The following is a 25,337-nucleotide window of genomic DNA, read 5'->3' as shown; positions in this document are numbered from 1 at the left end:
CTTAGTTGACTCAATACAACTCAAAATGCTAATGTAAACTTAGGTCTCCTTAAAGGAGGTATACTGTCCAAAGTAGGGACATCATAGTTCCACTCTGAACTCTTCTAATGGTCTATATCTAGGTGTAGTTTTTTAATTTAATTTTTTATTAATTTATTGGTAGAGATGGGGTCTCACTATGTTGCCCAGGCTGGTCTCCAACTCCTAGCCTCAAACAATCCTCCTGCCTTGGTCTCCCAAAGTGTGGGGATTACAGGCATGACCCACCCATGCCCAGGAGAACCTAGGAAGAGTTTCTAAGGGGGCTTTTGACAATAGTCAATCTTGCACAATTGTCTTTAAGAGATACTTAAAGACACCAAATATGCCTTATTTAATTTTGTATACTTCACCTAACAAAGTACTTTTCGCAAAAAGGAACTGGCACTATAATATGCCTAAAGGAGAAAGACTACAGTGGAGAATGGTTCAAATCCACACAGTATGAAGGATGGTTAAGAAACCAGCTGGGGGTGTGTGGAAGGACTTTGAATATCCAACGAACTATCATATGGGAAAGGAGTTGGATTTATTCTACATGTTGTCAGAGGACACGACTAATAACAAATACTTGTGAATGCTACCCTGACACCGATTTGGATGAATACAAAGTACCTTTTTTGCAATTAGAGAGTTACTTGAAAACAAAAGTGGCTGTCTGCTGAGCTGGAGCATGCCCTGCTGCTGACGATGTAGAAGCAGGGTCTGGACGACCCCTTGTTGAGGGGATTTGCTGGCCAGATCTTCTTTACAGTGTCTTCAGACCTTGGGCTCTGATGAAGGTGACAGTGTGGCTCTGCCACTGACATGGCACAGTGCCTGGCCTATGCAGCTAATTTCTGCTTCTTCCATGGCCTTTACCTTTATTGCCAATTTCTTAGCAATCCATAACTGTCCATGGAAGTTCTTCAGAAGATTATTGAAGTATTAATCTTCAGAAGATTATTGAAGTATTTCTCATTTCTTGCTTGTTCTGGAAAATTACTCTCAGTAAACAATGCGTGTTATTATATACATCCTCTGCTACCCTAACCCAACCTAGTGTTGTTTAAAGGCAATGAGGAAACATCATATAGTGCCCAATATAGTCAACAGAGTTCAAATCCTTGCTCCAGCAGTTGCCAAGTGGGGGGATTTTCCTAACCTCTCTACCCTCCTTTCCCCAAACTGCACAATAGGGTCAATGATATTATCGAGCTCAGCAATACGATTGAGGATTAAATAGCATAATGCATGTAGAGTGTTTAAGTACAATGCCTGAAATACAGTAGATGCTCATTGATAGCAACTATATATCATTGTTAATAAAAGAGACAAATTTCTTTCAGCTGCTTTGATTTAAGAAGACAATACCATTTCCAGACATCTCTTTCCTGGGGCTAACTAGATTAGTATTCTGCCCTGATGGGAAGGAAGAAACTTCATGGGCAGTAAATAGCCAATTTAGAAGCAGGAGAAATATGAGGTAAGCTGAAATGTTACCCCCTGCTGACTTTTTGAAATGCAGATTCATCAATCTCTTTGATGTCCATAGCCACTTCCAATGAACATCTTTCAGCATATTATTTGCTTTCTTAACCACATCACTTTTCACTGAGTTCAACATTCCTGGAGGATTCAAAGGATCTTGGTACATTCCTCCAAAATGAATTCAGAAGGTAAGTGGAAAGAGAGGGGAAAACATCTTTGAATAGGATCCAGGTTCAGACTGAGGGTAGGAGGAGGTCTGGGGTGGGAGGGTAACAGTGACTCAAAGGGTAACAGTGAATTCAGCTTCAGGATTTCCGTGTGCCAGTCTACTCTGCCAGTGGCCTGATGACTAACCACAACCCAGCAACCCACCCATCTCCTTTGTCTAAATAAGTGGACACGATGGCATTCAGCCTCCTGAAGGGGAAATGGAGGGACCACACAGGATCAGAGGGGTCTCCTTAGGAAAGCAGGAATTAAAGGGGTCATCACTTTCAGCCTTCCCTTAATCTGCTGTTTCAGGGAGTCCACATTCATAGTAGAATATTTTCCCTTTCAAAGTTAAGTACTTAGAATAATGCATTTTCAAATGATTAATCAAATCCCAGTGAGAAGCAGGCTCACTATGCACTGGTTACTTCAGCCCACTGCATCTTGGGCTGCACTTTCACTACTTGCTCCTGTAAGAGAAAATACTCACACATACAACAAGTTCCATGAAGGGGTGGCAAGGAACAGCCGACACCTTGGATTCATGGTGAGCTGGTTTCTCAAGGCTCAGGAAAGCTGCCCAGGGCCGGTGGAATCTCATCTGTGTGTGCTTCACTTGCACCCCAGATGCAGGACCCTGGAAAGTAGCTGTCTCTGGGTTTTCTTCTCCAGGGATAACATGACCTGCTGGATTAATGTGTTGAAGGACATCCTGTTTCCAGTGGGGACTGGAACAGAGCCTAGGCCTTATCTCAGGATGTTGCATTCCCAGCACATTCTAGTTATTCTTAAGAACTGCAAGTGAGAAAGTGGGAGGACTGGTTTGGTCCAAGGCCATCTGGGGAACTGTCCTGCACCAGATGCAAAATATCACTATCAGAGGTCTTCTTAATACCTGCCTCCAATCCTGGGCTGGCATCACTGAAGTATACATCTTTGTCCAGGAGTCTGTCTTCTTACTAAACCGTACACACCTTAAGGACAGAAACTGGCTTTTATTTACTTTGTATCCCAAGCAGGGTAGAAATGTACATCACATATTCCATGTTGGCATACTTAACTACATTAAATCCTTCTTCCAGAAAACCATCCTGTGTGCTGGAGGCCAGAAATCTAACAATATTAAGCGTAGCTACACAGACTCCCTGAGAGTCAAGCCACATCTTGAACCAACTTCTCCAAGCAGATTCACCCAGGTGAGAGCTGAAAAACACAGTATCACGAGGCAGGGCCATGCTCCTGCTGACAAACAAGCACAGTCATGAACACACTTGGCTGTTCTGCAGTTTCCAGGGTCTAGCTACCTGGGTGTCAGCCTGGATCCTGGGCTTCCAGCCCTTCTATTTTGTAAGCACCTAATTACCTCTATTAAGTAGCTTTCTGATGAAATTAGTTCAACTGGTTTTTGTTATCTGCAATTGAACTCTAATTTGGTGCTCATCAAATGTTTGTCGAATGAATGCACTGGGTAAACATTGGTTTACCCACAAGGTTTACCTTAAATCAGTTACTCACACCTGGACTCCTGAAATCACCTGCTGATTCTCAAAGGGGAACAAGGTCCACCTTAAATCAGTTACTCACACCTGGGCTCCTGCAATCACCTTCTGATTCTCAAAGGGGATGATTCATTAACAAGTAAGAGAAAGTTTCTGAGAAATGCCTCCAGTAGAATTCTAAAATGCAGTAAAAAGGAAAAAAAAAAAGTCACTGTAAAATACTATTCGGAGAAAGAAGTGGCTTTTTGTTCTTACATTTTACCATTATCTAGAAAACTCATGAAGTGGCTTATTTTTGTCACTTAATTCCAATTAAAATAGAGTATTGCTGTGTTTTCTAAATGACCACAAAACTACAGGTAAGAAAATATTATTCAAGGTTTACATTCTGAAATAAATGGTTTGTGTGAAGTTGGGGAACTAGCAGAATTATCAGAGTGAACAATTCTTTTTAACCTCAGATTTGAGTCAAAGACTTGACCTTTGAGAATGTTTATTTAAATGCTATTTATTCTTGTGAATCCCGTAAAAGGCCTGGAGCTTCACTGGATTAACTTAAGGCTTAAACAGTAAGCATCAACCTGAACATTCTGGGGCAAGGCCTGATTCCTAACCATTGAAATGAGCAAGGAAGCAAAGAGCTCTCCTCTGAATTTCTTCGGTGCAAGAACAGCTGTTGGATTCCCCAAGTGAATACATTTCTGTGAAATTATTGCCTTCTTACTGAAGCTTCCTGGCCCAAGACTTATGCCTCTCTACCTGAAAAATGCCTTTTCCTTCAGCAGTGCTGTGATTTTTCAATTTTTAAGGCTGAATGATCAGCACCACTCCAGTTTAGTTAAGGATTAACTTGGCTAGCCCAGACATTTCTATAATGGATCCATGTGTTGACTGACAAGAAGAGGTGCCATCTAAAAGGAGATTGAAAGAGTCTTACAGGAGAGGGGAGGATTAGTGAGGCCTTTTTGCAATCATGAAACAATCAGCCATGTTCTTAGGAGATTTCACTCTGTTGTAACTGAATGTGATGCTGTACTGGAAAAAATAACAAAGCAGAGTGCTAGGCCTGGGATAATGGTCCAGCTTGTCTAGACCCCATGTCCCCTCATCATGGGAGAAAGCATTTATTCCTTGTCTCTTTCACTCTTTGCTACAATAGATACCAAGTGAGCATGTATGCAGCACACTCTGCATGGTAGGCACTGGATGATCCTGGGTGAACAAAAGATGCATAGTCATTGATGTCATGGTGATCACAATCAAGTAGGGTGGAGCAGACAATAAACAAAATAAACACATAGATAAAACTGCAAATCCTGCAAGGTCTTATTGGATGCCAGAGATAAATACTTCCACTAAAAGCGTCTTAGACCGTAAAGAGATTTAAAAACTAAGACATAGGGTGGTTCCAAGAGTGGTCCAGTGACTCAGTGATGCCACTAAGGACCCAGAACTTTCTATCTTCTCACATTCCATCTTCAGCATGATGAACTTTCTACTTCAGTGGCTTTTTGAGATATTTTTCTAAAGACAGTTCCTTCGCCACAAGAAAATTAACAACAGCTGTTAGATAAAAATCAACATTAAATTATTTATAGAAAATTGTTATTAGCCTGCACTTAACTTGTGTCTCTTTGATGGGCTTAGTGTACAATGTTATCTTCTTAATGTTAATAATAGTGAAAGATCAGGCTGGGTGCATGTGATCGCTGGGTGCAAAAGATCAGGCTGGGTGCTCACGCCTGTAATCCCAGCACTTTGGGAGGCTGAGGCGGGTGGATCACGAGATGAGGAGTTTGAGACCAGCCTGGCCAACATAGTGAAACCCCATCTCTACTAAAAATACAAAAAAAAATAGCTGGGTGTGGTGGAGCTTGCCTGTAGTCCCAACTACTCAGGAGGCTGAGGCAGGAGAATCGCTTGAACCTGGGAGGTAGAGATTGCAGTGAGCCGAGACCACACCATTGCACTCCAGCCTGGGTGACAGAGTGAGATTCTGTCGCAATAATAATAATAATAATAATAATAGTGAAAGATCAGTGACACATCCCACATTCATTGAAAGCATTTGCAATGTCTGTTCTCACAGTTTGTTCAAGTAATGCTGTCTATACAGTCTGTACCAGAATGCAATATTGTGAAGAGAACTAGCCCCAATCCTTGTCTACATTCCTTTTCATTCCGCCCCTAATGCCATCTCCTATTACAAGAAGCCTCACACATAGACACAGGAACACACTAGCCCATACACCCACACTCCAGTCACAGACTGTACAAGATCAGCCATAGTCACTGGTGTGCTTTGGGGTACTCATACCTGTGTGCTGTCTGCTCTTAAAAGAAGACACCTGGGGAAAAGGCCCTCGCAGGCCCAGAAGTAGGCTTTGGTCACTTGGACATAAAAGTCTTGGGTTCTAGCTCCCTAGAGGGATAGCCACTTTGTGTCTTTAATGAACTCTAGGTGCCTTTGTATTTGTGGGCCCCCTTTTCCATAAAATAAATCACAAGTTATGTCTTACGACTGTGCTGGTATAGAAATAAATATATTAATATGATGCCAGATATGTTTTCAACCTAAAAGTTCATTTTTTTTTCTGATTTTAGAAGAAATTTTAACATTTTTGTGGCCCCTAACAGGAATAAGGACCCTTGGCACTCCACCTATTGTACCTAAAAGATAAATCTGCCTGCCTGGAGCTTAGTCTTGAAGGGGGAAGGAGCGTGTGCTCTGACTTGGCCTAGAGAGTCATTGCCCCATGGGAAGAGGCGTAGCCAGAGCAGAGCTAGAATTCTGTACCCTTAAGTCACGGATTTGGGGTTCCTCATCCACCACAAGGCTAAGCGTGTTACCATTTCATAATAAACATGTGCACTCACGTGGGCAGTGAATTTTATTATTATGAAGAGCACTGAATTAATACTTGTTCTGCATTTGTGTTACTAAAGATCCCATTCTGGTGGCTCTCCTCCATAAGAGAACAGTTGGCCCTGAAAAATGAAAGAACTTCTAGGGAGTCAAAACAACAGCTTGCAACTTCTAAATAACAATTTTTCCAGGTTCTTTGCTTCAGTGTTTCAAAAAAATAAATCCAAGGGTTTAGTCTGAGATTGGGAACTCTGTTACACTACTTTTTCTTGATATATTAGACAATACAGAATTAACCAAGAAGGCCAGGAGAAAACTTGGGGCACATGTGAAGTTCTGTGAACCACTTCTCTTACCTCTAGTGTATACAGAGTGGACTAGGTGTTTAGTGTCATCCTCTGAAGTAGCTGTAGTTTGCTTCTCCTCCATCCATTCAAATACTTTAGGCTGCTCAGTACTTCTCTCTGGAAAAGACTGGAAGTCTGACCCCAGCAGTTAGTAGAAGTCGGAGTGCCACAGGGCTGGGTGAGCTCAGAGCAGGAGCAGGAATGCCACCATCAGCCTGTGGGGCTCTCCCATTCTCACACCATCTTTCCATGTTCTGCCCATCATCCCACCTGTAAAGCATTAATAACTAGGACATCTTGTTTTCCTTCTCTGCTCCTACCCCACTCCATCCCTCCTAAATGGCTCTCAAATCTTCCACGTCTTCTTCATCTCAAAGCCAGTATCCCAGCTAAGGACCTCCTCTGTCTCTTACCTGAACTCTTGCAATAGACCCATTCCTGGTTTTCCGGACTCTGATCCTTCCTCTCCCTCCCTATATTTCCATATTAAATTGCAATAGAAGGGATCTTACATAGATCTGTGCCACCAGGTACCTCTCCCAAACTGGAGTTCAGGGAAATGTTTCAGTAGATATTAAATATATATTTTATCTTGCCCTCATTGGTACAATCTTTTATTCTATTATTTTTAGGCCATGCAACAATTAAGTCCCTTCTCTCCCTGGTCCCAAAGACACTCTGTTTTATTTTATTTTATTTTATCTTATCTTATTTTATTTTATTTTTTGAGAAGGAGTCTCAGTCTGTCATCCAGGCTGGAGTGCAGTGGTGCAATCTCAGCTCACTGCAACCTACACCTCCTGGGTTCAAGTGATTATGCTGCCTCAGTCTCCCGAGTAGCTGGGATTATAGGTGCCCACCACCACGGCTGGCTAATTTTTGTATTTTTAGTAGGGATGGAGTTTCACCATGTTGGCCATGCTGGTCTCGAACTCCTGACCTCAAGTGATCCAACCGCCTTGGCCTCCCAAAGTGCTGGGATTACAGATGTGAGCCACCATGCCTGGCCCTCTCTAACTCTTTTAATTTTAGTGAGGAAAAAAAGACCCCTCTTATAGCAAGAGTTACAGACCCATCAAAGAATTTAATTACCCTTTACTTCCTATCAAATACAATGACGAAAACTATTTAGATATCATTAGCACTATGTTCAGTCCTCATCTGGAGATTTGAGACTTCGGTGGTAATACGTCTATAGTAGACACCCAGAGGGAGCCCATGCCTAGGATTAGGTATCTGTTGGGAATTCCCAGGCTGTCATTCAAGCTAACAGAGGGAACTCTTTTCATGGTATTTCTTAAGGTAGGGTTTTGGGGAAGGGATGGAATCCACGACCTTTGTCCATTTAAAACGTCTATAAAATATTTTGCATTTAGTTCCTCGTGCAAAGTACCTGCACATGTTTTATTCCTCTTATTGAACATGCAAATAACGAGAAGGACTAAGAGAAGCCTATGACTCTCCATTGTTCTGTAGTAAACAGGAAAACTAGCCACATAGTGTTGCCAGGTTATCATCAGCACCTATTTGGGAAGTTTCTTGGGGATTCCCACACAACAATTATAAACACATTTCTGACTTTGCATTTAAATGTTTTATCTTCAAACAGATAGAGGGTGAAATTATTCATATTACAGAAAGATGCTTCACAACAGCAAAAGATCACAAGGATACTTTCTATGGCATTTGCTCAAGTTTTGTTTCCAGATCACTAAATAGTTCAGAGGAGAAAAAACTAAACTGGGGAGTGTTCTAGGCCACTGTTGATAACATATCCATCCATCAAAAATGAAATTATAATGACAAAGGACTTTAGTATGTCAATGGTTCGTTTATATTTTACAATTTTTATTTCTTTAGACAGAAAGCTAAGCACTTGATAACCCTATTAAATCTTTTTCATGCTCTTTCTTGCCTACCCGATATATAAGACCTTTCATCCTGCATGTTCCTTCAACTTTATTTCCCTTTGCTCTCAGACTCACTCAAACTCTATTTTACCTTCAAACTCATTTCTGAACTATTTCCTATGCTTGCCTTGCTCTACACTCCATTCCACCTATCCCCAGTCCATCCGGCACACCCACCCAACAAACTCATACTCCTGCAAGACTCAGATTGGTCCTCGCTGCTCCATAGGTACTTTTCTGACTTCTGTTGGGTTTACTGAAGTCCCCTTCTTGCAAACCTCCTTTATCCCTTCCATATACCTCTATTAGAGCACAGATAACATGGAACTCTTGGTAACCTCCCCACTAGATTACAAGTTTTTTGAGGACCAGAGTTGCCCTCCTCTTTTCATAACCAGTGTGTCCGTGTTCAACACCTCCTCATGAATCACTCCAGTTCAAATCCTGCCTCTTCCATATGTTATCCAACCTCAGCAGCCTAGAATACTCCCTTACATTCCTACTCTCCCAAACAAATGAAACTTCCATAGCACCTGTTTATATTTTGCTTTGTGAACAGTTCTTTTCAAGGAAATGTGCAACACACAGTCCTTATCTTTTAACCACAATATTAGATATATCAAAATAGTTAGAATACTACGGACACTCCTAGGATTGGGCCACACTAAACAGTGGCTATTTCATAAGTGCTTGTTCAGCCTAATGGAATTAGTATGAAAGAAGAAATAGTAGGATCTGGCATTGTGGATATATACTGTTGGCACAGCAACCTTGCTGTTGCAAAAGCATATATATTATAACTTATGGCCTTGTGGCTTTTGTGGAATCATCAAATATTTTTCATGATTATATAACAAAATTAAGTTTGAAAAAAGGAATCCCTAAAGGACAAAAGCAAACTAAAAGAAGTAAACCCAACTAGATATTGCTTTATGGCATAACCATATACAGAGAAACTATTTTAATTGTCTTAAGAAGACAAAACTGACTGTCTCTCTCTCTCTCTCTCTATATATATATATATATATACACACACACACACATACATACAAACACACATATATACACACATATATATATACTCAGTGGGTTTTTCCCTAATGATACTAAGAAATTCAAATACACACACACGCACTCTCTCCTTTCAGTAATCATATTATTGGGAGTGCTATTGGAAGTGTTATTCTAAGATTCATCCATTGGGAATTCCTTATTTTCAGCCTACAAAAAGAAAAAAACATTGTAACATAGATTAGATTAAGCAAAAATTCTATAGTCTTAAATTTGATTTTGAAATATTAGTATGACCTCATAATTTCATCTTTTTAAGAAAAACATATTTACTACCTCTGCCCACTGAAAAATGTCTAAAAGCAAAGGTCAACCCAGGATCAATGTGTATTCCCTAAATACCACTAAGAAATGACTGGCCTCAGGTCTGGGAAGGAAATGTACAAAATGAGCCTGGATCTTCATGTACCACAGAGAAAAGATAACATCAAAGACCGTTGAAAGTGTGTAGAAAGGACTCAGGAGCCATCCTGAGGAGCCTCTTACTGGCCAGAGATGGGTCAATTTAAATATCAGTAAAGATAATGGCAATAGATTGAAAGACATCAAATATATTTAAATTTCTTAGTTAATAATGGCTATAGAAATAACAACAAGTGGCTACTTTTGGCCAGCGAGTTATTTAACTATTTTGAAAACTGGTAAATAAAGAAAAAAGATTAAGCATTTATTCTGACTTTTCTATATGACCAATACTTCAAGTCAACCAAGTAACGTATGAGAATTTTCTCTTTATGGAAGGATTCCAGGTAACAAATTTAAAGAGTATGATAGAATACAATATCACCTTTTTGCTACTCCTAATTATATAGTGTATCTAAATAATGATCATCAATCACTGCTGGCTTCACAAAAAGGGAGCCAATTAGACATTTTATATGCCCTAATAGAGGCTCACAGCACCATTTATGAAGCTGGCTTGCCAAATGAATCCAAGGTGAACATGATGGAGCCTCTAAATCCAACTAATAATTTGCAGAAAACACATGGGATAGAAAAGCATGATACGTGAAACCACAAGGATCCAATTAGCAAATCCTGACAGTGGGAAATTCTACAGGAAAACAATGTGGTTAAAAAACAAAAGAGTAGGAGGAAAATTGAATCTATACATTAAAAGAAATTTAAATGATATATCAACCAATTTTAGTGTATGGAACTTATTTTGATGCTGATTGAAGATATATAAATGTATCAAAATTATAAGATAATCAGAGACATCTGAATAGAGATTTAACATTAAACTATAATTAGGTAGGATAATGATACTGTGCTCATTTGTAAAAGAATATTTCCATTTTAGAGATAAAGAATTAACATTTTACAGATGAAATAATATGAGGCCTGAGATTTGTTTGAAATAATCCAGGTAAGGGTTGTCCGTGCGTTGATAATTGTTTAAGAAGGAAATTGGTATATGGAGGCTTATTATGCTATTTTCTATATTTTTGCATGTGGTAAATAGTCTACAACGAAATGTTTTTGAAAAAGATTTTGAATAGCTAATAGAATATTAGAAGGGTGAGAAAACAAAAGCATAAGACCCAGCTTCTAGAAATAATGCAAAATTAAGACTCAGAAACACTTTCGTAAGGAAAACCCTGCAGCCACCACTAAGTATCATTGGAGTCATCTGTTCTTACAGAGGAGAGAGAGAGAGAGAGAGAGAGAGAGAGAGAGAGAGAAGAGAGAGAGACACTGCCAGAGCATACTCTCCACTCATTCCATCTCAGGAACTTTTGAGGAAAAATCTGGGGAAGATGCCTATGGTTATCAGAGCCTTTCCATAGCTTCAAGGGAGTCTGGAAAGAGGGGAAAATGATCATCTAGTATTTTCTGTTCCAATTACAAGAGGTTTCCTGTCCCATCCCCACTGCGAAGAATCAAAATAAGAGCAAAAATACAGAAAATAATTCAGACATCAAAACACAAAATTGAATTAACAATATTTACCTCCTTGGGCAAGTAGCAACCTCCCTGAGTTTAAGTTTTCTCATCTGGCAAATGATTAAACAACACCATTCTCCCAAGACTGCTTTGAGGACTGAAAGCAATAATGTGTCTATTAAACAGCACAACACAAAAGGTCACTCAGCAATCTTTCCTTCCTCCCTGTCTCTCTGTTTTTTTCTCCCTCTTCCCTTCCTTCCTTTCCGTTTAACTTCCTATCTCGCTTCAGTTTCTATGTCCTTTGTGTTTTCAGGATAATATTCTATTTACTTAAAGGATACAAAGTAAATAAATGTTTTTGAAACTGAATTAGATCGAATTGGATCCAGATTTTCACAGGAAAAAAAAAAAGTTTCCTTTTCCCTTAGTTCTTCTTACACACTTGGCTTTGCAGGAAAAGAAATTAGCATTTGGAAACACACACCTGCCTCAGCCACAGGTGAGATATTAATGCATTCCCACATGTCCCAAATCCTCAATCTTTGATCAGTATGATGGGAACTTTCATTGTCCAATAAAGCAAGGGACGGACTCTTTGTTTCATTCAAGTCAGTATTTCTTCTAACGGAAACACACCCCAGGATGAAACAGCCCTGCATTTCCAGCAGCCTCTGGAGCGTCAGGTGGCCCTCCAGCCTTTGAATGCCGTGGGCTGGATTGACTCAACCATGGTTAGCTGACTTTTATTTCTTTTCTTCCTTCCTGCTCATTCAATATCATCAACCAGAGAGAAGGAGCTCTGTGTCATAAAAGCGACCACAGCTGAGCCGATCTCTCCCTATGCCAGTCCACGTGGTAATTTTGGAAGGGCCCGGGGATATCTGACCTTATGACTATAAGAAAGTTTTGTGATTAATGGTGATTTTTATCTTCAGACTTCAAAGACTGACTCATGCAGAGAATGAGCAATCTATAGGTCAGATATCCTACATCCCAGTCATTTTCTTTCGTTGGTCAAGAATTGAGAACTAAACACCGACCAGCTGTAAAAGACATCTATCCAGTCTGCAGAAAAGCCTACTTAATAGGCCCCTGAGGGGAATTGTTTAAAATAATGCTATGCAATTTCTCCAAGAGTTTCTGCTGGGAAAAAAAAATGAACAAATGGAAAATTTAACACCTAAATGATTGATACTTTATTCATGAAGCAAGGTTATTATCTTGCCTTTTTCTCTTGTGGATGAGGTATTTTGCAGGTACTTTAAGAAGTCAACCTACCTTTTATTCAGCAATTTATCAAATATTTATTGTGGCTTTTCTTATAAGATACAGTACAGGTCCATGGGGTTATAAGGGTAGAAATAAATGGTGCCCAGCACTGAAGGATTTTAATAATAATAATGTTAGCAATGGCAATCATAACCTCTAATGCATCTACTAAGCTTTACTTTTTACAGTGTTTTAATATGTCCTACGTCATTTTAATAATTCTTATAATTTATTATAATGTGATAACTTTTTCAAGATCATTTTAGCAATATATTGTATTTCATCTCATCTTCTAGTTGATAATATAAGATGCTTAGCCCACTGTGTGCCCAGAAGTACAGTAAGTCCTTACTTATCTTTGACGATAGGTTCTTGGAAACTGGGACTTTAAGTGAAAGCACACATAACAAAAATAGCTTTACCATAGGCTAACCGATCTAAACAAGAGTTAAATTGCTACGGCATATTTCTGGTCACACACACACACAAAATAACCAAACTTCTAAAGAAAGACCCAAACACTTCTAATACTGAAATAAACATCAAAATAACTTTGAAAGGAATGTGGGCTACACACACATTTAAGAAAGGTTGACAAAAACAAGTAAGATAATAATTTACCCACTTATTCAAGTTCAGGAGCTCAAGCGGCCAGAGCCAATTCTGGTAGCTCAGGGGTACCATGCTGGAACCAGCCCCAGACAGGCCACCATTCTCATTGCAGGGCACACTCATACACAGCAACACTCACTCACACTGGGACCAGTGAGACACACTGATTCATCTGACAGACACAGCTGTGGGTTTTGGGAGGCAACCAGACATGGGGAGGACATGCAAAGTCCACACACACAATGACTTCAGCTAGGAATCCTTTTTTTTTTTCTCATCGACACTTTAAGGAAATGACATTGAACTTAAATGGCATTATTCAAGGACCTGCTGTGTAAGCTCTAGAAATAGTAGAAACCCCTTACCCACATACCTTGTTCCCTTAGGTATAATGAATTTAAAACTACATTTGCATGTTCACACCAAACACTTGTCACATAGCTGTGGCTTTCTATTTTGTGTAGCCAGGAGGATTTCATAACTTAATGAATAATCCAAACAACAACTGCCTGTTTTACCTTGACTTAGTTTCCTCTTTCCTTTGTGTACACAGGTAGAAAAGGCTTAGACTATATGTTTGGTTTGAAGTTTGAAAAATCTCAGTTTTTCCCCAACCATCAAAAGTATTTACCTCCCTCCCTTGTCCCACAAGCAACTAAGCCGCTTTCTTGAATTGATTCCCACACCTGTTCATCATAGAACGAAAAAAATTAAAGCAAATACCATATAAAATCTCTCTTCTTCAACAAGGTCTTCTGTTTTGAAATACTGAAACAGTTCCTGTTCTATTATCTCACCAGCTGTGGCCTTTTATCTCCTAAAGGGAATAGCTGACGTCTTACCAGTCAGAGTCATTGTGCTTACGGACGCCGTAAATATCTCCTTTAAATCCTACATGATACATTTCCCACTGATTGGTAAAGCAGATACTGTAACATGCAAAAGGGAGCAGGAGAGGCTCTGATGATGCTAAACTAAGCCCCTGGAGATATCCCAGCCCTCCCTCCAGAATTTTACTTTCCAACAACTGGAGTCAACAAATACGGTAGAAAATGTTGTCTGGATTATCGACTCCCATTATTTGTTTTTAAACTGGATTTCAATGACGGACAACCTAAAATTTACTCATACGGAACACAAAACAGTTGAATTTGTTAAAGGTCCAAATGAGAATGTGTTTCTTGTACAAATCACAATATGCTTTCTAGACCACAACCTCAAAAGGAAGGAAAAAATCCTGTGAATAAAAAATAAAGCAAGGATTTTCAGTTTTGTACATACATTTGAAATGACTTTATCTCTGACTCATGTTCTACTTTATTTTTGATTCTTGGGAAGACCTGTTCCTATACTGTAATTTTTTTTTTTTAATAACAAGTTTCCATTTGTAACTATTAGTTGATCTTTCCACAAAATTGGTTTGCTGGAAAGGACAGAGAAAAGAAAGAGCATTCCTGGATCAAATGGAACTGGTGAGTGTGGAAGTCCTTGAACTTGACCAAGCATTGTCAGTTCTCATAGTCTGACCAAAAAGAAACTAGATTATTCTTTGTGTTTTTCTTGGTGCTCCTAATGTAAGTTTATTCAAATGGGGGGAAAAAATAAACAAGTAGACTGTAGTTACAAGAGAAAAACGGTGAAAATAAATTATTTTGGTGTTTTTTATTACTTGGAACTTTATTTATGGTAGGATATAGATTTAAGATAGTTTTTTGTTTTGTTTTCTTATTTGTTTATTTTGTTTTTAATTATTTGTTGAGATGGAGTTTCGCTCTTGTTGCCCAGGCTGGAGTGCAATGACATAATCTCGGCTCACCACAACCTCTGCCTCCCTGGTTCAAGCAATTCTCCTGCCTCAGCCTCCCGAATAGCTGGGATTACAGGCATGTGCCACCACGCCCAGCTAATTTTGTATTTTTAGTAGAGACGGGGTTTCTCCGTGTTGGTCAGGCTGGTCTCAAACTCCCGACCTCAGGTGATCTGCCTGCCTAGGCCTCCCAAAGTGTTGTGATTACAGGTGTGAGCCACCATGCCCGGCCTTGTTTTGTTTTTATAAGCAACGGACAGTCTTTATAATCTGTGGAATTGGGGTATAATATAAATAATAACATACCCAAAGAAACATCCACTCTGACACTCAATCCTTTTGTGCCAACCCCACAGGAAGCCAAGAAGCACTTTGATAATAGGGAGAAAGGAACTGAAGCTGGAAGATAAATGAAAGGTAATTGGTAGCTTTGGGGCCGATACAGCAAAGAAGTTCAAAGTGCCTACCTATTTACAGAAATTACTCATTTCTGTAAGTGGCCTAAACCCTATTACCAATTTAATTCATGCCCCCAACACACATATTTGCCTGGCCATTCTACCTTAAACAGAATAAGACAGACAAGTTACTATGTATTTCGCTAAGCATTCGAATTTATTAAAGTCTGCACTTTGCTCAGACGAAGGGTTTGTGGTCTTGTCCACTGGTCCTAGCTGGGAGTTGGAATGTGTTGCTCAGTTAAAATAATATGTCCTCTGTATGTTCTCCTGTAACAACTGGACAGTGTTTTCCTTGGCCAGAGGGGCTGAGCTGTATTCACTGGCTCAAGGACTATAAGGTACCCAGTGGAATGTTTCATGTTTATTGGCTAATGGACTACTACTGAGGACTGAGGGAAACAAACTATAAGCCATTCATGCTCAGTCAAGACTCCTTGGAGGAGGCGGAATTCCCCCATGATTGCTGCCACCCTGCTGATTCAACCGCCACTCAGACTGCCATCAGAGGTTACTGGCTCTAGACTGTAAGTTACAGGAAACCTTTCGGCCTCTACTTGGTTATTTATAGAGGAGTTTATAGGATTCTTCCACAACTCGAGGGAGGAAAATCAAACAAATGTCACCTCCTATTATCGTGGCAACTAAGTTCCACTCTGAAAATAGAAGCTGGAACGTTAACCTGTTAACTAGTAAACCAATCCAGTGGTGTGTTTACGTTTTAGCAATACTTTTTACCTTTAAAAACAATTATTTCAAACCTTTACCACTCTCAGGAATTTTCCTTGATTAAGCCCACTCCAATATGCACTCTTTGACACCTATTTGCATTGGGCTAATGCTTTAATAATGGACTTCAAGTGCACAGAATTTGATTATTCATAATTATTTATTTCTTTCCTTCCTTGATTTCTTCCTTCTTTTACTTCTTCCCCCCGCCCCCGTCTCTCTCTCTCTCTCTGTCTCTCTCTCTCTCTTTCATCTTTCACAAATACTAATATAAAACTGACTATGTACCAGGCATTATTCCAAGATTTTCAACCTTCATAACAACGCTAGGGGGCTAAGTACTCTAACTAATTCCGTCTTAAAGATGAGAAGACTTGATTTATGATATACTATCATCTCTAGTCTAATCATGACTCTATTTTATTTTTTCATTTACCTATTGTATTCCCTGGCTTATTATTTTGTTAGTGATAAAAGTCAACTACCCAACCCAAGAATTTGAACATGAGCAATGTTTGCACCTATCTATACAATCCTCCCCATCCCACTACCCCTCTGCATAACCCTGACATGCGGAATTTTGTGTTTATATTATTTTCTTGCATTTTTAAAATGATAATTTTAGCAAATATATGTTTGCTCAAAACTGTTATTGCTTATAAAGACTATCATGCTGTGATCATCTGAGAACCTGCTATCACTAAGCATCATATTATCACATATACCTGTAGTTCATTTATTTTCATTGCAATAAGTTTTTCCAGATATACTACAATTTGTTTCCCTCTGGATAGTCATTTGCTATCTGCTCTTGTTATTGTAAACACTACTTTTATGAACACTTTTATGTGTTTATCTGGGTGCACAAATGTAATAATTTCCTTTAGTATATACATGCAGAAAATTGTTGGGTCATAGGGTGTGTGAATATTAAACTTTAAAAGATAATGTCAAGTGGTTAACCAATTTATACCAGCACTATATAAGGAATCTGGTTGATCCATATACTTTTCAATTTTGCTGTAGTTTAAATTCTTAATTATTGCCAATAAATAGAGTGTAAAGAGATATCTATTATCTCTTTGATAATGATACTGATTTGTTATTCTATATATTGATTTGCTCAATGTTGCTATAAGACTCAAGATCCTTCCATATGTTTTTAGCTGTATATGTTTCTCCTTCTGTTTCTCCTCTGTAAAGTGTTTATTGTTAATTTTTTTTTTTTTGGTCATTCGAGTGGTTTGGCCTTTCCTTATTATTTTATGAGTCTTTACATATGCTTGATACTAAACCTTTCTCAATTATATGTTCCAAATGAATTTTTCTCAGATTGTAGCTTGCTTTTTCATCTTCTTTAAGAATTCTTCTGATGAACAGAATTTCTTAATTTTAATAGTCAAAAATCATAAATCTTTTTCTTTTATGGTTTGTACTTTTTGCTCCTGTTTAAGAAATCCTTCCCTACCCCAAGATTGGAAAGATATCCACCTATATTTTTCTACTAAGTGTTTAAAATTTGCTTTTGACATTTAAGTCCCTAATCCATCTGGAGTTGATTTATGGGTATGGTGTAAGGGTGGGATCCAAATTCATTTTTTTTCCAAGTGGACAACCAGTTTTTCCAGCTCCTTTTATTGAATAATCCCTCTTTTCTCCACTGAAATGCCAGACCACCTCTGCCCTTGTTAAAGTTCCACATATGCATGGATTTATTTCTGGGCTCTCTATTCTATTCCACTGTCCATTTGTCTATACCTGCAGTGTGGTCTTCTGGTAAGAGCATGGTTCTTAGTCAAAAGTACTGGTCATTTATAACCAAAGGGACTTCAGTATGTCACCTGACCATTCTGTTCAGTTTTCTCTTTCATAACACTTGGATAACAATTTCCTTTCTCATGAGAATGCTGTGAAGACTAAAGGGAAATCTGTGATACTGTTTTCTAACCTATAAAATTCTTTGAAATATTTTAGCTTGTTTGTTTCATAAACATTCTCTGTTTCTTTTTTCTTCTTCTTTTTTTTTTTCCATCTTTCAGAAATCTTTTGGTTATTAGTAACAACAAACCTGACGTGCACTTTAAAAATACAATTTCATGGCCCAAGTAACTTAAATATTCAGGTGGTAGGGCCCACCTTAGGAGAGGCTTTAAATCTTTTTTCCTTCTCTCTTCCCTGATTCCTGCAATGTCACCTTCATTTTGAGACCTTAGGATTCCAACGCAGCTGTCAGGGGCTTCTGGGGCTGCACGAGTCGCTGTTCACATCCAGCTTTAAAACAACCCTCTCCAGAGAGCTCCCAGAGAAGAAAGAGGAAACTTTTTCCCCAGACATCCTGGCCAAAGTTCTCTGACACGTGTCGTATAGGTTTCACCTGGGGCATGTGCTCCATCCTTCTCTAAGCATTAAGCAGACAGTTTGGGATCTGCGGCTGAACTTCCTTCTTCCAAAGCTTAGGAACTGTGTGCAGAGGGTTGAAAATCGGTTATTATTACTGAAAAGAAGCAGAGAATGAACGCTGGGGGATAGGGGGCAGCACCCATAGCAAATGGACATTACATTTTAATTTTAATTTTGAACAAAAGAACACACGGATATGGTGTCAAATCAAGTAGTGCTGAAGAGTTGACAGGGAGAAAAGCAACAGTCACTCTCACCAACACTGGTCTTACTCCAGGGGGAAAATATTTTTAACCCAGTCTGCACTGGACTCTCCCACTGGACTGCTGTCCTAACTCTTTAACAATTTAGACTTAATTTCTTTTTGAATTCAGCTTTATACATGCCAGTGCACTTCTACTTCTCCATCCTTACCACTAACTCATTCCAAAGTTTGATGGTAATGCTGTTATTTTAAAATATTTTGTTGTTTACCTTTGTGACTTTAAATAATATACTTGTATTTCTTTTCCCATCTATTTTAATTAGTATCTCAACTTTCTTCTCCGAGGAATTTTAGCTAGCTTTTCCATCTCCTCTACCCAGTCTTCGTTCACTTCCTCTTTCTGTCACGTGCATTTTGTCTTTTGCGTTATCAAGATTGTGAACATTCATATTGTGTCCCTCAACAATAAATAATACTTTCCTGCTCTGTACATATTACAAGTTGAATTTGCAAAAATTGTTCACCATCGGCTCAAGTTTTGTGCTAACATAATATTTCCTCTCCTGTGGGTCCAGCATTATTCAAAGCAGACCCCTACACTACTCCAAGTAAAATGTCCTTTTCCAGCGAGGTTAAATAGAATCAGTTAGATTGTATTTTTCCAATTATGCTTTTAATTTGTGTGTTATTTGCATAACAACTTTCTCCAACACATTTCATTTTTTGGACATCTCTTTCATGTTTTTTTTTGTCTTTTGTCCTCCTACATGTTTTCTCTTTGAGTCTGTTTTGTAGCAGTCATTTTGCAGTTCCCCTTTTCTGCTGTCCTGTGTTGGAGCCATGATCCTCGGAACCTCATGTCTCCCATTTTTTTTTCTTTCCTCCTGTTGCTTCACTATATCTTCAATTAACTTCCTTAAAAGTCATGATTAAAAGGTAAACATTACCCTCCCTTGACTGTCAGAAAAAAAAATTTATTTTGTTCTCACACCTGATTGATATGTTGGCTCAGAACTTTGAGAGAACATTGCTTCATTTTCCTGTAATATCCAATTGTTTATAAGAAATCTGACATTAATCTGATCCTTATTCCTTTACATATGGCTTGTTTTTCCTGTCCAGAAGATTTTATGAACATGCCTTGATCCTAGATGCATTATAATGAGAATATTTTATATTTCTGATTTTAAATTCATCTTGCTTAACAGTCAGTGAACCCCTTCAATCTGAATATTCTGGGAAGTCTCCTGTGACATTAAAAACCAATCCCCTTCCCCTATTTTCACCATTCATGTTTTAGGTGTCATATGTAGGTGAGTTTGGAACTTGCTTTGGTTTAAAATGTCCCCTCCAAAATTTATATTGAAATTTGATTGCCAGTGTGGTGACATTAATAGATGAGACCTCTAAGAGGTGATTAAGTCATAGGACAAGAGTGGATTAAAGCTGTTATTGCAGTAGTAGGTTAGTTATCTAAGGAGTTCATCCTTTTTTTCTCTCTGTCTCCCATGCTCCCTTGTCTTTGCACTTTCCTTCATAGGATGACACAGTAATAAGGCCCTCACCAGATGACTGAGCAGATGCCAGTGCCATGCCCTTGGACATCCCAGTCTCCAGAACCGTAAGCAAAATAAATTTATTTTCTTTATAAATTACCCAGTCTGTAGTCATCTGTTATAGCAGCAGAAAGCAGACTAAGACAGGACCACCTGAATTGGTCTCTCGTTTTGTCTAAATTTTATTTAACCATACATGCAATGAAATGTGCTATTCTAAAGTGTATATACATTTAGACATTCACAAACCACTCTCCAGATAAAGATAGGGAATGCTTCCAGCATCTCAGAAGTCAATAACGTCCTATTTCAAGGTATTGTCAATTGGTTTTGTCTATTCTTGAACTTCTTATAATTATACAGTATACACTCCTATTTGTCTGGCTTCTTTCACTTAACATAATGTCTGTGAGATTCATCTATATGATTTAAAATATCAGTAGTTGGTTTTTTTTAATTGCAGTATAATTTTCCATCTTCCACAATTATTAGACCTCCTGTTGGTGGACATGTTTCCAGTTTGGAGTTATTATGAAAAATGCAAATGTCATCATTCTTACATATGAGTTTTGAGGAATATATTTACTTATTTCTTTTAGGTCTATCTAAAAATGGAATTATTGGGGCTCTATGTTTAACTTTATAAGAAACTGTCAAATGTTTTTCCAAACTGTACCAGTGTACACTCCTGCTATGATACTGTATGAGAATTCCAGTTGTTCAACCACCTTACCAATATGAGTTACTGTCAGTCTTTCAATCTTTTTAATTTTGGCCATTCCAGTGTGTGTAAATGGTATTTCATTATAGATTTGCTTTGTATTTTTCTAATGAGTAATGATGTTGAACATTTTTTCTATGTGTATGACCCTTTGGATATCCTCTTTTATGAAATTTTTGCTCAGGTGTTTTTTAATGCATTTTAAAATTAAGTTATATGCATTTTCCCATTGATTTGTAGAAGGTTCTATATATTCTGGACAGAAGTAGTTTTTAGATGTATGTATTATAACTGTCTTCTTGCATGCTGTGGCTTGCCTTTTTTCTTAATGATGTTTTTACATTAATAGAATTGTTTAAATATAAAGAAGTCAGGTATGGGGGCTCACACCTGTTATCCCAGCACTTTGGGAGGCAGAGGTGGGTGGGTCTCCTGAGGTCAGGAATTCGACACCAGCCTGGCCAACATGGTGAAACCCTGTCTCTACTAAAAATACAAAAATTAGCCAGGCATGGTGGTAGGCATGCCTGAAGTCCCAGCTACTCAGGATGCTGAGGCAGGAAAATCACTTGAACCCAGGAGGCAGAGGTTTCAGTGAACAAATACCACGCCATTGCACTCCAGCCTAGGTGACAGAGCAAAATTCCATCTAAAATAAATAAATAAACAAACAAATAAATATCTCCATGTTCCCAATCTTTTCATTTATGATTAGTGCCTATTTAAGAAATATTTTCTAACCCCCAAATTCATGAAGATATTCTTCTATATTTTCATCTAAAACCTTTATTTTAAAAAAAATTTTTATATTTAGATTTACAAGCCATTGCACATTAATTTTTGTGTATGATGTGAGACAGGTGTCACTAGCATCTCTTTGATTGAAAAGGCCACTTTCTCCACTGAATTGCGGTACCAGTGTTGCTGAAAACCAACTGACTATATGTGTGTGGGCCTTTTTCTGGACTCTCTATACTGTTCAATTTACTTGTCTAGCCTTGCACCAATACCATACTCCCTTAATTACTGTTTTTACTATGAATCTTAAAATCTTATTAAGTGCTGCAATTTCATCTTTTTTTTTTCAAAATTGTCTTGGCAATTCTATGAGTTTTATATTTCCATATACACTTTAGAAAAAGCTTGTCAATTTCCACAAAGAAAAAATTTATTGGTATTTGATCAGGATTGCATTGAATCTACAGTTCAGTTAGGGTAGACTTGAGATTTTAACAAAACTGAATTCCTAATCCATAAATATGGCAAATTTTTCTATTAATCTCCAATTACTTTAGACACATTGATTTTCTCTTAGCAATATTGTATATTTTTAAGTCTTACAAAATTTGTATTAAGTTTCTTTCTAGATATTTGGTAATTTTACAGCTATAAGTAATTTTAAGTGGTAATGTAAATTTATTTTTGTTTCCATTTGTTTACCTCTAATGCGTAGAAATACTTGAATTTTTATATTGACCTTGTGGTCAGTGTTCTGTCAAGCTTCACTCATTATTCCTAGCAGCTTTTTTTGCAGTTTAAAAATTGTCTACATTTCTAATTACTTCATCTGTGAATCTTTTTCTGTCACTTTTGCTTATTTACTGGGTGATTTCCTTAGCTTTATTTTCCATGAACTTTTAGCTTTTGTTTTTAACTTTGAGACCCTATCACTTCTCTTTAAAAGCTTTTTCTCATCCTTCGATTTTATTTTTTTAGAATATCTTGCTCTTGCTTTGTGAATACAATGAAACCTCAAATTAATCAAGTTACATTATCTTTATGTTGCTTTTGTTTTCTGATTTTTCCTCTATGATAAGTTTTATGTTTTTTGAAAAAAATCTTTCTTTTTCATGCCACTTTTTTTATATACCTAGTAATCCTTACTTGTTTATTTATATTTAGGAAATAACTGCTTGGCTAATAAGAATCTCCTCTGCTGCTATGTCTCTTTTTCCTTCAGTCTGTCTTTTGGATGAGAATATTCCTGGCTGCCAGCTGGAGACAGAGCAGAACATGTCAGCTGGTCAGCTTTCCTCTGCTTCAGTGAAGAAGGCAAAGCTCTCAGACTGTTGCCCTTTCTTCTGTAAGAATGTAATGAGAAGGACTTAAACCTTTGATGCTAACATCTACACTAGGCATATTTCAAATACTTCATTCAAGTTCCTTAGCAATAGTAGCCTCGCTGCCTGTGCCAGGTAGGGGAGATTGGGAGGAACTATTCCTTATGAACACTCCTTTAGGGAATGCTCTTGTGTTTTCCTCATTTCTAACAGTTTGATCTCTCAAACATATGTACTGCCATTTCTCTGAAGCTCCCTTGTAGCATATGCTGAGCAGTGACTCTCATGCACTGTCTTCCCTCAACATGCTCTACCTAATGTGCTTTCATAGGTATGTTTATTACCTGGTGGTCACTAACCTCCTTATCTATCTTGCTTTGCTTTTGTGTCTATTCTTATATAAATACTAGTATATGTTTGTGTGTGTGTCAGTGTGAACACACACAAGTATATATATGCATATATAGTGCATATTTTATATGTGTAAAAGTATATATGAGGAATATATACAATAGTCAGATTTTATATATGTGTGTCTATGTACGTGTGTGTATATATGTATATATGTGTAATTTTTTTATTGGCTACTTGAGAAGAACACAAGTGTAACATAAATCTGCTATCTTGAAGCAGTCTTGAATTTTTTTTTTTTTTTTTTTTTTTTTTGCGTAGTACACAGTCAAACTACAAGTTTAATCTTCTTAACATTGGAATCCTGTGGTTTATCATTGTTGTTAGACAATTCCACATGGATCTCATGTTTATGCACAAGGATATTTGTCTAATGAAGAGCCTTGGAAAATAGAGATAGTCTTCTTCTGGAGAAATGGACAGATTTGTTTGCTGTCCAAGATAATAAAGAGAATGCTTATCACCAGGGCAAAAGTTAGGAAGATTTACTAGCCACCTATTATAAAAGATTGGGATTTTCTAAGCTCAATCCCTCAAACTAATCTTCAAGTGGACAGCATCTCCCTGGACTGTTCTACATCTCTCAGGGGGACTTCAGGGGCAAGGGGAATCACACAAATATGAAGCTCTGCTATCTGCTGTGTCATGCGTAATAAAGTTCTTTGTCTCTGACCCAAGAAACTTGTGTCTTCTACCAGAATTCATGATATTTACATCAGGCTAACTAGCTATTTTGCAAACAGAGTGCAATTTAAGAAGTACATATTGTATACAGGACAGAATATAGAAGGTGGAATTAGTGGTTTCAACTTGTATTATACTAAATCTTGGTATCTTGGCTAGTCTCAAATATACCAAGATTTAGTATAAAACAAGTTGAAACCACTAATTCCACCTTCTAAACTTTGGTTGCTATCATTTTGTTTGATCTTGAGAATTTATTGTAACCTTGACATTCACATTCAATCTCTTTTACAGTCATTTTAGAGGGTTTCTAGAGAAATTAGAACTAAACAGATGTATTCAAGCTACCATTATTAACTGAAGTCCTACATAAATGCTGTGAAGTTTACATCTTAAACTACAAAAAATGGAAATAGAAACTATTAAAAATTTATTTCAAGCCATGAAAGCTGAAGATGTATGCAGAGAAAGACTTTTTAAAAATTATACATTTTTCACATTTCTGTGAAGCTTTAGTGTTCTTGTCACTTACTGACATTACTTTAGTCTGTTCATTGTTGCTTAAACTCATACAAACTAGTTTGAAATGTTAGTATTTAAGGGAAAAAAAAGGAAAGCATAGGAACAAAACCCAAAAAACTAAATATGTTAAAAGTGGTTTTGTCTGAGTGAAGGAAATAACTTGGGGTGATATTTCCCTATAGTTTTCCAAATTTTTCTATATGCATAGTTTTCAATCATAAAATGTTACAAATTTAATTTTAAGAGTGGGTTAGTAAAGAAGAGACAATTATAAAAATTCAACCTGAGATCAAACACTCACCTAAACCAGTGTCTGGGGAATATAAAATGGTTAATTTAGGCAAAGACCAATTTCCTGCACCATCTTGCCCTCTAACACTTAAATGAAAATTTGTGTTTGCAATATTGACATGAAGGCCCTAAAAATCCTCAGACAACAAAGAAAGATATAGCTATGCTTGCAACATGGGAATTTGCTAAGGGCGTTTTGTAAGGATTATTCAAAAAGTGTTGAAATAATGATTTTCTGACTAACCTGCAATTAACCACAACATTAAGTTAACCCAAGTGTTGCAGTTCCTTCAGAGTTCTGCATAATTAC

At 37.7% G+C, this 25,337-nt stretch overlaps 1 long non-coding RNA gene across 1 annotated transcript in view; it reads right to left on the bottom strand.

Annotated features, from left to right (window-relative positions):
- Positions 1-4,526: 4,526 nt before the first annotated feature.
- The window catches only part of LOC126948470 (uncharacterized), a 118,555-nt gene continuing 97,744 nt past the window's right edge, over positions 4,527-25,337 (bottom strand). Inside the window, exons 3-5 of the long non-coding RNA XR_007723467.1 lie at positions 6,845-6,849; positions 6,441-6,558; positions 4,527-4,781 (exon numbers count right to left, since the gene is read on the bottom strand). This is a non-coding gene — a long non-coding RNA (uncharacterized LOC126948470). The remainder of the gene's footprint in view (positions 4,782-6,440; positions 6,559-6,844; positions 6,850-25,337) is intronic.

This window comes from Macaca thibetana, chromosome 1 (genome assembly GCF_024542745.1).
Source record: "Macaca thibetana thibetana isolate TM-01 chromosome 1, ASM2454274v1, whole genome shotgun sequence".
Classification (NCBI taxonomy): Eukaryota; Metazoa; Chordata; class Mammalia; order Primates; family Cercopithecidae; genus Macaca; species Macaca thibetana.
Note: the sequence above shows the minus strand (reverse complement) of the source record. Positions and strands in the feature narration are given on the sequence as shown.